At 36.3% G+C, this 13,323-nt stretch overlaps 1 long non-coding RNA gene across 1 annotated transcript in view; it reads left to right on the forward strand.

The window, feature by feature from the left end:
- The first annotated feature begins 1,293 nt into the window (after window positions 1–1,293).
- The window catches only part of LOC116083565, a 31,935-nt gene continuing 19,905 nt past the window's right edge, over window positions 1,294–13,323 (forward strand). Inside the window, exons 1-3 of the long non-coding RNA XR_004115774.1 lie at window positions 1,294–1,464; window positions 1,724–1,904; window positions 4,040–4,085. This is a non-coding gene — a long non-coding RNA (uncharacterized LOC116083565). The remainder of the gene's footprint in view (window positions 1,465–1,723; window positions 1,905–4,039; window positions 4,086–13,323) is intronic.

Consider the following 13,323-nt stretch of genomic DNA (forward strand, 5'->3'; position numbering starts at 1 on the left):
AGACTGAATAGCACAGTAGGTATAGTATAGACATATCAAATTTCCTTTTGGGATGAAATTCCAATATACATATATACATACATAAATATATATATATATATATATATATGACCATGACCATGAGAGATATCTGATCTGTCCTTCTGAACACAAATCAATAGATTTACCATCTCATTTTCCCTTAACTATGCCCCAAAGCTGCAGGAACCATCCAGTCTGTAAATGTGACAGAGAAGGCACAAGGAAGGCAGCAGCAGTCTTAATTAAATTGCAGTTGGAAGGTTTTGCATTATAACACACTGACAGTGCCTTTCCTAAGGAAGACTTTAAAATGTCTCTGGCGAACTAGCTCATTCATTTTATGCCTTTGCTAGCATAAGGCCAGCTCACAGTTGAAATGTAATTAAATAATGATTGGTGGTTTAAAAAGAGGCTGTTTCAGATGTCATTACATCTTAATGTAACACTGAATGAAGATACACGGGAAATGATAGATATCAAGATTCATTTAATCATGTTTTACTTTATTACCAGATTCAAAGGAATATTTTAAGTAAGAAAAAAAAATTCTTCATTTTACATTAACATAAAGGTTTGGTCGCAAGTCAAGCACCTTATCTCTTTACTAAGAGAAGAAAAATAATCTTTCCTCTGCACTAAGAACTGAAATCTGCTATCAATAATATATGAGAGATTAAACTTTAAAGCTCTGTGTAAGGTTCAAGCAAATTGGTTTCAACTGTACAATTTATATTCAGTCAAAGAGTTCTCAAAAGAACTTGATCTAATTCTTATATCTAGGCTTAAATATTTATGTGTTGTTTTATTATTTCAGGAGGTTAGCAGGTTTTGTTTTTGCTATTTTTTGTTTCTTATTTGGTGACCTTGGAGTTGAAACTCAAGGACTTCCTGTGCACTAGAAAGCATGCATCCACTGAGGCACAACCTCGATCTCCTCCTCTGCCTTCCCCATTTCTTTCTTTTTCAAATTTTCTCACATCTTCTCACTAAGTTACCCAGGTTAGCCTTTAACCTACTCTAAACTCAGCAAGCCTTAAACTCATAATTTTCCTCCTTATTGTCCCAAGAAACTGTACTAACATGATTGCACCATGAGGCCTTGACAATACTTTACAATATATGTTTCATAAGACTGTGTCGATGACTAGAAGTTGAATTGTCAATCTATGAGATCATTGTTGAGTCATAGGATTCTGAGCCTGAGAATGAGAAGAGTCTGTATTTGCCTGTCATGATGAAAGCTTTATCATTTGACTATGTTTTAGCTGTATAGAAATACTTGAAGGTTTGAAGACTTTAACTGCTCAAATCCCCAATAACTAAAGTGGACAAATGCCCTACAATACTTGGAATTTACCTACTGAATTCAGGGATTACCTCTTTAGAAAAACATTGATGCTTGCGTTCACACACAGAAGTTAATGTCTCACTCCATGCAGGAAGGTAAGAGATCTGATAAGTTCCTCAGACTATTTTAAATCAATTTAATTTATTAAATTAAAACAAACTCTAGATATGGTGAATATTGATATCTAAAACTTGTCCTATGCAAACTATTGGTAAAATATATGCTTCTGATTATAAAGTATATCATTATACTTCATAAATAATATCATAAATATTTAAAAATGTATACACATAAGTATATCTATGCAAATATTTTATAGACAGTATGCATACATGTTTTGGTTCTCTCCATAAGACCCAGTGAATGACACTAGAAGAAAATCCTAAAACTGCACAAAGAGAAAAGAGAAAATCTACAAGGATGACACAAATAGATGTGCCAAAGTGCACAGGGAAAAACCATGAAAGCTCAACCCTACACATAGAACTATAGAGGACTAAGGAATTCTGAGAGTGGAAGAAACCATCTCCCCCAGGTAAGAACCTATGAACGGCTTATCCAATGCTAAATGTCAGCACTGAGAATATACATATCAGTAACATTGTACAATTAAATATACATACTAATAATACATATATACATGTGATTACAATTAATAAAAAAGAGGCTATGAATTTCAAAGAGAACATTGAGGATTACATGGGGTATAGAGGGAGAAAAGGGAAGATAGAAATGTAATTATACTATAATTACATGCACAATTTATACAGATGGAGAGGAGGAAATGAGTCCTAAACTAGGTGATTTTTCTTTCAACAAAGTTATTTGAGGAACAGAATTATTTATAGGTGCCTCCTTTTGGAAAATGATAAATAATCAAACTTTAAAATAAAATGAAATTAGTGTATGGCCTCTCATACATTGCCCATGTTCCAGAAGATGGTTCCTAAGCACATGCACTTATGGGCAACACAAATGTCCTTGTTAGTTTATACAGAAAAAAGGGAAGAATAGGAAGTGGTGAGAAGGTTCTGGGAGTGAAAATCTGTAAAGACAGAAGTAACTTATTGAAGACCTATGGACTTGTCTCAATGGGGAAATAAAGATTGTCAGTCATGTGGTATGAATATATGAAAAACCATCTATCTTTATAAGTCACAGGGTCAGCAAAGACCATGGAAGACCTCAGGTACAAAGAATGTAGGGGTGCCTATAATACTACTGAAATTCTTCAGGATCAGAATGGGCAAAGCTTCTCTCTTCCCCACAGTGGGGAATTGTGGCCAATGAATTCATGCTTGGTACCAGATCTGGACATGTATACTTTTGTGGTAGTACTGAATCTGGTCATGGTATCTGGTATATAGTGTGTGGACAGTTCCTAAAGGCTGCACTACAGGTTGGCAACCTTCCCTTAGCAACTAGTTCTTAGGAAAAAAATAATCTCTGACCCAAACCACAGAATAGATATTACAGACTCCTTGGGGGCAAATGCTATGAAGGATGCCCAGTGACCCTGATGGCCGGTGTGATCCTCAGCAGTGGATCCTCAGTCTGTGGCCCCCTGAAAATCCAGTCACTGAAGATCATGATGATGCCCATACATGATTGATGGTGGCAGTTCAAGCTCTTCACTTACTGCTATCTTTCCAACTCCATGCTTCTCAGTTATTCTCATGTCACCTTAATTCGAAGTGTAATAAAAGGACCATTGCACTCATGCTGGGAAAGGTTGCTCACATTGTTGGACTCCTGTGCCTTTTCTCTAATGTAAGGATGACTGTAGAGTAGGGCTCTCTCTCTCTCTGTCTCTCTCTCTGTCTCTCTCTCTGTCTCTGTCTCTCTCTCTGTCTCTCTCTCTGTCTCTCTGTCTCTCTCTCTCTCTCTCTCTCTCTATATATATATATATATATATATATGCTTTTCCCCTTTTTAATTTTTGTTGTTGTAGATTATTATTTGGACTCCTGAGTTCATTAGTAGCAATTGTTTTATAAGGGAGGTTGGAACCTGGGATCTCCTACTCTTCTGTCCTGCTAATGGTAATGATATCGTAATTTCTGCCAAACTTGTTTTTGCTCTCCCAGGCTTGGTGATTTTCTTTATGTCTCAGAGCCATCTGAATTTAAATGTAAACCTAAAGTAATTTAGGGCCAATAGCAAAAGTTAGATAAGAATTAAGTTCCTACTAATTATCTAGAGCTTCTAACAGAGATCATTTTCTTTCCTGATTTTTTCCAACCCATTATTTCTGCTCCAGCATCTGTACCTTGCTTCATACTCTATGTTGACCCAAGTGATACACATAATTTTTAAATCTTAACCTTAAGCAAACACTACTCTCAGCAAGCATTTTTAAATAATGGACTTTTGTTAAATAGTCAATATGTCACAGGAGGATATTACAGAGAAGACTAAAAAAAAAAACACTTAAGATGTAATATCCAATTATATATCCTTGTGTTCAAAATCTATTCATACTGCAAATAATCTCTCACTTACAGACCTATACCTGATCTTCCTCTCATAATTTTATGACCTCCCTTGCTCACCTTTCTAAACAGATATCAGTGAGAATTTCATCGCAGCTTTCCAAGCAAAGCAACAACTATGCACAAAGCCACTGTTATTTTTACTACAACTAACAATGATGATTCTCTATCTGATTAGGAAAACAAAACAAAACAGGATTTGTAGAAGAGGATTCTTTGTCCAGGTAGGCACTTCTATCTACAGTGTAGAAGTAGATTCTTTGTCCAGGTAAAAGTGCTTCAATTCACAATGTGTCTTCACCCAAAAGGCAATCTCCAGGCTTTAGTATAACAAAGTGATGGTTATCAAATGTATTGTTTGGAAAAAATCTTACAAAAAGAATAGCTCTCAACAGACAATGGAGATACTTCAAAAGTTGCTGTTTCTCTAAACCTAGAAGTTTCCTAGGTGATCCCTGTGTTCAGATCTTCAGAAGTCTTCTAATCATCACCAAATTTTTAGGTGGTTTTGAAAAGGACACGATTTGCGAGTTGTGTGTCCTACTTCTGTCTTATATTTACAGGTTCTATCTGAAAATTATGACTTCATTTATGGGAACTGTGATTTTTATCTGATAAGGTAATTAATTCAGTTATCCTTCTAAAGACGGAAAAGTTTGGATTGGTAGATCAAAAGAAATTCAGTTGCTACAAGAGGAAACATCATGTTTTCAGGGAGAATTTTATGTTGGAATCAAGTTGGAATGGAGGATATTTAGTCCTGGAGGATAAAAGACTTAGTGTATTTAAGTGTGGAAGGGGATTAGGACCTTCCACAAACAAAAATTCAGAAAAGAAAGTGAGCCATTTAGCTAGATACTCTAGCACTCAAATACTCTAACCCTATGTGGAGCCAGGAAGCCACAACTGTTACAGTAAATACAGTATCTTCAAGCCCATGGGAATCTTCCTGGGCATAGAGTTAATTGCTAGCATCAACTCTTGACTGCTAGGGCACTTACTGATATGATTCATCACAGAATCATGGAATCATGCCAGATACTCTTTGTTTTGCTCATCCCAAGAAAAATGTATACATACTATTAAAATCAAGTAATTTTTGGACCCTTATATTTACACTAACATTTACTAATAGCATGGATAGAGTTCAGCTGTTTGCAAGATCTTGTAAAGCAGAAGAAAAATAGTCAAAAATTTTCTATTACGTTTTTTAGCCCAAACCACAAAATAACACCTATCTTTAAGCCAACACTATATAATAATAAAATATTTATTTCATAGTGAGAACAAAGAAGACTATAGTACCTGACGAGGGCATCACACTAATTATCTCTTGTGATAATGAATATAGTTTATATGTGGTAGAACAGAACTAAAGCCTGGGAGGAATGAATAGCTTAGAAGCCTGCCTTCTCCACTGGACAGAAAACCAATGAAAGTCCAAAGAAAAGGTATGCACCCAGAGCAAGAGCCACAAGTTCCTAAGTCCCAGATGACTGCCATCTCCCGGGTGCACTGCATATTAGGTAAATTTGTATAATAAAACATTGAAGACAAAGAGTAATTATAATACAGGATATCCAGATACACTTAGGAAAATGTACACTACTGAAGGGGTTCCCTTAGTCTTCACGCAGCTTCTACTTCCCTGGGAATGAATTTTCTTAAAGTAGTAAGAGAGTCAAACTGGCACAATCATGACACTTTGCAAAGATTTCTGAGATTGTTGAGATTGTCCATTGGGCATTGTTTATTCCTCCTGAAATGCAGAGCTGAATCTAAATCCCCGAGGAGGATGCTGAGAGCTGGGGGTCTTTGAGAGGTAATTAGGTCATGAGATTAGTGCCCACACAAAAGGAACTATATATCTTTCATCTTTCTGCCAAGTGAATATACAAGAAGCAAGTGAGATCAGTAAAGAATTTCTGACAAAATAATTGATTCTGCAGGTGCCTTCTTACAGAATGACAGCCTTCATAACTATGAGAACTATCCTGTTGTTTACAACGCATTTGAGCTTTGAAAGTTTATTCTAATCACCTGGATTTAGACTCAAAAATCTCTCTCTAATTCAAGGGAATCTTGTAAGAGGGTAGTAGCTATTTAGATTTGGAGGTTAAAAATTAAGTATGAATGAAAACATTAAGTACTGATTAAGTTTTCTTTAGTACTGAAGACAATCTGGATAGAAAGTGCCACCAGTGGGGCTAAAGAGATGACTCAGCAGCTAAAAGAGCTGCTTGTTCCCTAAGAGTTCTGGAGTCCAGTTTCCAACACCTATGCTAAATGTCTCACACTGTCCTGTAACTCTTGCTCCCTGGGATCTGATATCTGCTTTCAGCTTCAAGAAACAGATGAACACACATACACACACACTACATAATTAAACAAATACTTTTATAAAGATAAAATGCATGTGTTATTGCTGGATTTAATTAATTTTTTTGATTATAGAGTTCAACAAATAGACATAGATGAACTCACTGAGAAAATAAAATGCAAAGATGTGAGAATTATATTGGCCAATGTAAAGTTAAAATATAAGATGAAGAGATCAAATATGTTTTCTTTTGTTGAAAATACAACTATTTTGTCTTAAATAACAAGTTTCTTTCCTTTAATAATGTCCTAGGTCAGGTCTTATATTTGCATATTTTTATTATTATTGAAAAACAAGTTTTCTTGTGTCATTTGCATACCTATGTAGTTTTGCTTGAGTCTCTTCCCTCTTCCATCCCCTCTTCCTTCTCCTCTTCCATCCCTTCCATCCTCTTCCATTCTCTTCCTTCTTCCTCCCCTCTTCCATCCTCCTCCCAATTTGGAACCTTCTACCCTTCCCCCCACCTCTCCCCCTCCCTGTATACTAACTTCCACTTCCATAACACATATGGTAATTCCCTCTCTACACCCTCCCTGAAAGGCTCTTCCCCTACACAGATTTTATGAGCCCCTTTTCCTGTATCCTTGTTCCTCGACACAATTCAATGTGAATAAACATATATAAAAAATATAAGCTAGGATCCATGTATGATACATAACTGTATTTGGCTCTCTGTGCCTAGGATTGTGGGAAGCCACGTCATAAGCACATCGCCATTACAAGATGGCAATGACATCCGGCTTGCCGTTGGCATAAAAATGCCTTGTGCGCGTGTGCCTGTAAATCCCAACGATCTGTGGCGGAGTGCCTTTGGTCACGTCAGATGGCCTGATCGTCCCACAGCCTATTATGAGTCGCCACGTCTGAGGCAGGCATAGAGCTCTATATAAGGGAAGGGTTTTGAGATAGTCGGGGTCCTCCTCAACTGAAGCTTGTGATCTCGCTCTCAAGATACATTAAAGCTTGTACTGCAGAAGGATCCTGTGTGTGCCGCGTCGTTCCTGCTGGCGGGAGGTAGCGCGGGACATAGGATATCTCTCTAAACATAATATTTTCCAGTTCCACCAATTTTCCTACAAATTTTATTTTGCTTTCAGGCTTGAACAAAACTGTATGGTTTATATGTTGGTACATGCTTAGGTTAAATCATTCTCTTCTATTATTAAAAAAGCAACAATAAACAAGGATGTGCAATATTTACCCTGAAATGAGTAGCGAGTTAGTGGGGTCAAAGAGGATTTTTACTTTAAGTTCCTGAGAAGCCCCGTGCTGATTTCTATAAAGGCTGTACCAGTTTTTCTCCTATTCTATGGACCATCTGTTCACTCAGCTGATAGGTTTTTGTGGGTGTGCAAAAGCTTTGATTTTGAATAATCTCATTTGTAAATTCTTGGAGCTATTTGCTGTGCCACTGAAGTTCTACACAGAAAATTCTTGTCTATTCCAATATCCTAAAGTGTTTATCTATAGTTTCCTTTAGAGATTTTGAGCAGTAAATAGAACTATAGAAGATATTGTTCTACCATATGATAGCGATATTCTTGAATTTGGAGAAAATGACAAATTATTTTCTGTGGCAATTGAAATAGCTCACAAACCTAATTCTCACACTTCAGACTACAAAACAACTGGAAGAGAGCAGAGGTACTTTATAAGCTGAGAAATAATATTTTGGAGATAGGAGGACAACCATTTTGCATACATTGTAATGAGGATACATCAAAATTGAAAGATTTGGCTTTGAAATACTTTAAATAAAATGGGGGAAAAACACAGATAAAAGTCAATGTTTTAGAGCATATATTTGATTCTGTTCTCAAATTATATAAAGAATTCTAAGATACTAATAAGGTGGCCAAATAGAAGATGAATAAAAGCTTTTATAAACTCTTACCCCAGATATGATGGCAAGTAAAAGCATGAGAAGTTATACATCAATTCTTAGATTAATGCTTTAATAAAATTCATATATTATATAATATTCATAAATATATATCAATATATATTATATGTACATCAGTAGCAATGCATATGTAGAAAGGGACACATATAAACAACAATTGAACTTCCATAAATCTGAAAGTCTTCCTGAGCTCTGTTTTGTTTCCAATGGCTTTTCAGCTCTTTGTAATAAGGTAACAGTCTTCATTTCAAAAACAGAGACTTCTCTATAAAGCATCTCTATGCATCCTCAAGGACAAGGCAGCAAAACCTGATATGCTCGTGCATGCCTGTAGTCCCATTACTAAGAGGCTGAGACAGCATGATCATGAGTTCAAGGATAGCCTGGGCCCAGTAGTGAGTTCTAGGCTGTCTTAGTTAATATTTTGTGGTTCTGATAAAACTCTGTAACCAAAAGCAATTTATGGAAGGAGTTTATTTTGGGCATATTGTTCCAAAGGGGTAAGTTCCCCACGGTGAGGAAGCATAACAGTAAGTGGCAGGCATGGCACGAGGAGCAGCAGAGAGCTTACACCTTCGAATGTAACCACAAAGCAGGTCAAACAAACTTGAAGTAAAGACAGGCTGTGCAGTCTCAAAGCCCACCACCAGTGAAGTACTTCTTCCACCAAGGCTGTTCAACACAAATCTCTCCACACAGCACCTCCCACTGAGAATCATTTATTCAAATGACCATGTTATGGGGGCATTTTTCATTCAGATCATACATAGGTCAACCCTGTCTGAAGCCATTAATTCCAATTAGTTTATCAGGGAAATGGAGTTTCCTTTAATTGTTGGGCACAGTGGATATATTTGACTTGAACTAGGGAAGGACAGAGGAATGGAGAGAAAGCAGGACGGATGAGGAAAAAGAGGAAAGAAAATATCTGATTTGAATCGAGCGCCTGGAGAGAAGAGTTAATTGGATCCACTGGGGTTTTGAGACTGTGATCCTGAGGCTTCCAAACAACACAGACTGATTTACAGTTTTAAACCTACCTCATGTATGCCAATGGTGTTATATCCAAAAATATCCCAGATCAGATTTCCTATATTTTCATTTAACTTTTATACAATCAACCTCATAGATTATTCAGTGTTTTATAATTTATATTGTCAGAATCTCTGTGCAATTATTAAAAGTAGCATGCTCTATTATATTGCGTATTGCGTCAAAATTAAAGTGCATGATCTTAAACCAAGGGTCTCATATATCTTGTTTATAGCAAAATGAGTGCTTCTGCCTGAGTTGAACCTGGCATGAGTTGTTTAGGCAGTTACATAAGCCTCCATTTGCTCTGCCTACATATGTCCCTGCTGGAGTTTACTGCCAAGCTCTGCAGAATTTAGATGAGGAATTTGCTCAGTCAGTACTGGAAATCAGCGTGAGAGCAGCAGGTTCTGTTCCTGGTAACGACCTAGGTCACAGGGGAAGGCAGGGCATCCAGGGGTCAAATGACTGCAAAGACAAGTGGGATCCATGCCAAATGCCTTAGTCAAAAACTGGAGCCAAGCAGCCATCAGGATCCTCACAGCAAACACTGTGATACAAGACAGGCTGTGCTTTCTAGGGAGATCAAATCCTCTGGGATGTTCTAGAAAGCTTTTATTAGTTACCACACGGAGCCAAATCCTGTTCTACAACACCATAAAGATGCTATCCTGACAACATATGCCTGGGCTTTCTGTGTGTCTTCTTACTATTGTTTTTTTGTTGTTTAGAATGATTATTGTCTGTCACCGCACACAGTCATGTAGATAATTGCAAAGCCTCATTGCATCTTACTTCAACCAGATAATTGCAAACCTTTCAGAATCATGCCTTATTTACTCCTGTACTTCTCTCCTGGCTACCTGGTTGTGGGGCCTAGATTCGTTGGTTAAATTATTTGTTGACTATATTTTGGTTTTCTTTTAAATTTAGACAGACAATTCTATGTTAACCACTTAAAAAGAGATTGTTTAGTTTCTATTTTAGTCTCACTATGTATCTGGCAATTGGCTTAAGTTTTTTTTTTTTTTAACTTCATGTGGCCACATCTGCAAGATATAGTTAAATAATAGTACTGCCTGAATGTAAAAATTGGAACAAAATTTTATCTGACAGACACAAACATAAAACAGACCTTTACAGTAATAAAATACATCTGTATTCATTTTCACGGAATTAGATTCAAGGTTCAGAATCTTACAATTTAGAAATAATGTGATGCAGAATATAGAATTCATTTACATATTGTCAGATAATTCCATTTTTTGGAGATTGAAAAATAATTCTAACACCAAAATCCACCTAATAAATTACTGGTGACCATTGGCTCCAGTCTTAGAACTTATATTAAAAGAGGGAAAGTGCATTGGTGGCATTCAGGAGTTTATAATTCCTTATAAAATTAACTGAAGGAAAGAAAACAAGGAAGTAATTGCCAACTGAACTAAAATTTCAAATTCCAATTTTGTGATGATATAAAATTAATCTAAACACATTCTTCTTTCTTAAATATTGCTCTCATCACTAAAACTATTTTGTAGATAAAAACGAGAAATGATACTATTAAAATGATATGTAACACAGTTAACTGAAGACTGTCTTCATCGTAGGTATAAGTTGCATCACTCCTTATGGGACCCAAACAACAAATACCCTCCCCTAAGGCTCCAAACCCTGACACTATTACTGATGCTATGGTGTGCTTACAAACAGGAGCCTAGCTAGCATGGCTGTCCTCTGAGAGCCCCAACAAGCAGCTGACTGAGACAGATTAGAAAATTACACCCAACCAATGGGCTGAAATGTTCGAGGTCCCCGACACTTATACAGCAGAGGACTACCTATTCTGGCCCCAGTGGGAGAAGACTCACGTAACCCTTGAGAGACTTGAGGACCCAGGAAGGGGGGAGGCCTGGCAGAGCGGGGAGCATACTCTTGGAGACCAGGGGTAGAGGAAGAATGAGATGGAAGAACTGTGGAAGGGTAGACCAGGAGGAGGGTAACAACCGGACTGTAAATGAATAAAAGTAATTAGAAAAAAGTACCTCCCCTAAAGAATAGTTGCAATATTATTATACATATATATGTGTATATATACTCATGTGTATATAAATGTATATCTATGTAAACAAATTATATATATAAAATGCAGACACATGTATATGTAAGTGTGTGTATACATATACATAAACATAAACATATATATACATATGTATACATATGTGTATGTGTGTGGTGTTTGTACCTACATGTATACATTTCTAGACTGGAAGAAAAAGCAACAGTTCTGGTGAGATAGTGCAACAGATCTCAAGAACAGCCCCACTTTTTAGACACACAAGGCAGACGACTGTGGTACTTGTTCTATGATTAAATTCAGTTTGATGTAAGAACAGTGAGACTTTTCCTGAGCAGACTTTGATTAGTGGTCTTAGAACTGAGAAAAGGAGTGAATAATTTCCCAGCTAACAATCAGCCTCAAGATACGGAAGTACAAGGTGACTCAGCATAGGAATAAGTTCTCCAAAACTTTCATTTCTTCAGTGAATCTTTCCCTGCAAAAGCTCAGCCCAGAAACAGACACTCGTAATGGCCCTCATCAAGGATGGATGGGCCACAAGGGACATGAGGGAACAAGTCAAAGAACTTTTAACAACTCTACCACAGCCAGGAAAAGAAAGATTATTAAAGTGTCTGCAAAAGAGACAGAGACTCAGCTAGCGACGAGAAAAAGTCAAAACACTGGTGTACCCCAAATGTATTCCCAGAGCGAGTCCAGTGAATTTTATAGTAAAGAAAGGAAACCAAACACTCTCTCCTATACACACAGCCCTTAAGATAAACGTATATTGAGGACCTTTATTGAGGAAGTCTCCAACAGTCATGATACACAAACCTGTGCCATCCATTCTAAAAATTGGCACTGCTGTCAAATGATGTGACACAGAGGGACACTCAATACCTTGAAAGGAAGTTGAAACAAAGGCGATGAGTGATGATATTCTAATGTCATAGGGCTAATGCCACAAAAGACGGAGATGTTAGCATTCCCACTGGAGTGGAAACATCTGGCATCCATAAATCAAGGACAGGGTACTATGACAAGTGGATCTCGATGGAATCAAAGGAATTTAAAGATGTAAGCACTAAAATTGTAAAGCAATATAAGGGTGAATGTATCATGAGCTCACCACGTGTTGTCTTCTTTCTCCTTCAGCAGAATGTGCACTCCTTGCTTTATCTAAACAATAGCCATCACATGTAGACTAGCCCATCTATTTCCTCTCAAAGGAAAAAAATATATCAGCCCAGCAATAAAATAAAAAATATCAGTATTAAATAAACATAATCTTAGAGGCAAGCTGGATAAATATAAAACCTCCTTTCAAACATTTTCAAGAATAAAGAAAGGAGAATTTTAAAAATAGATTATAGAGAGAAGAACAAATCCAATGTGAAGCTGCACAGCTTCCATTCCAAACAACCCTTCCATCTGAACATAAGTTTGTCTCAATGTATACATTTGTAGTCTGATTAATTTAGGAGTGTAATGTTTTTGTTGCAAGTGTTTTTATAATAAAGTTCATTTTTGAACGTATATACATAGGTGAATTTTAAAGTTTACAATTTTAAATCAAATGTATATAAAAAAGTATAAACATTAGACAAATAATCTTTTAAATATATTTAATACATAGGGATAAGGAAATGACAAACCAATGACATAAAAGACTCAGAAAGATTAAACAGGTCAATAAAAAAGTTATTAAACTGCTCCAAAGTATGGGAAGGCAAGTGATTCCTTAAATAGTTTTCATAAGCTGTTCTAATATCCAACCTACAAATATGGGATAAAACTATAATAGATCAATACCACCTCTACATATAAATGATTTTAATAAGTTATTTAGACAATAAAAGAGAAGTAAAGGAATATTATATCAAAAAGTAGCATTAGTCTTTTTCAAACATGAGGCCATAGTTTAATATTAATTAAAGATACTGATGTAATCCAATACATTACTCACTAATGGAGAAAAATATGATACTACGATAAGATATCTAGTGAAAGTTAAGCATTCATTGCCAACCAATACCTACGTATTCTAATTTGATATGATTTTCCAACCAATACTAGGCTCTCTAT

Source organism: Mastomys coucha, unplaced genomic scaffold (assembly GCF_008632895.1).
Source record: "Mastomys coucha isolate ucsf_1 unplaced genomic scaffold, UCSF_Mcou_1 pScaffold8, whole genome shotgun sequence".
NCBI lineage: Eukaryota > Metazoa > Chordata > Mammalia > Rodentia > Muridae > Mastomys > Mastomys coucha.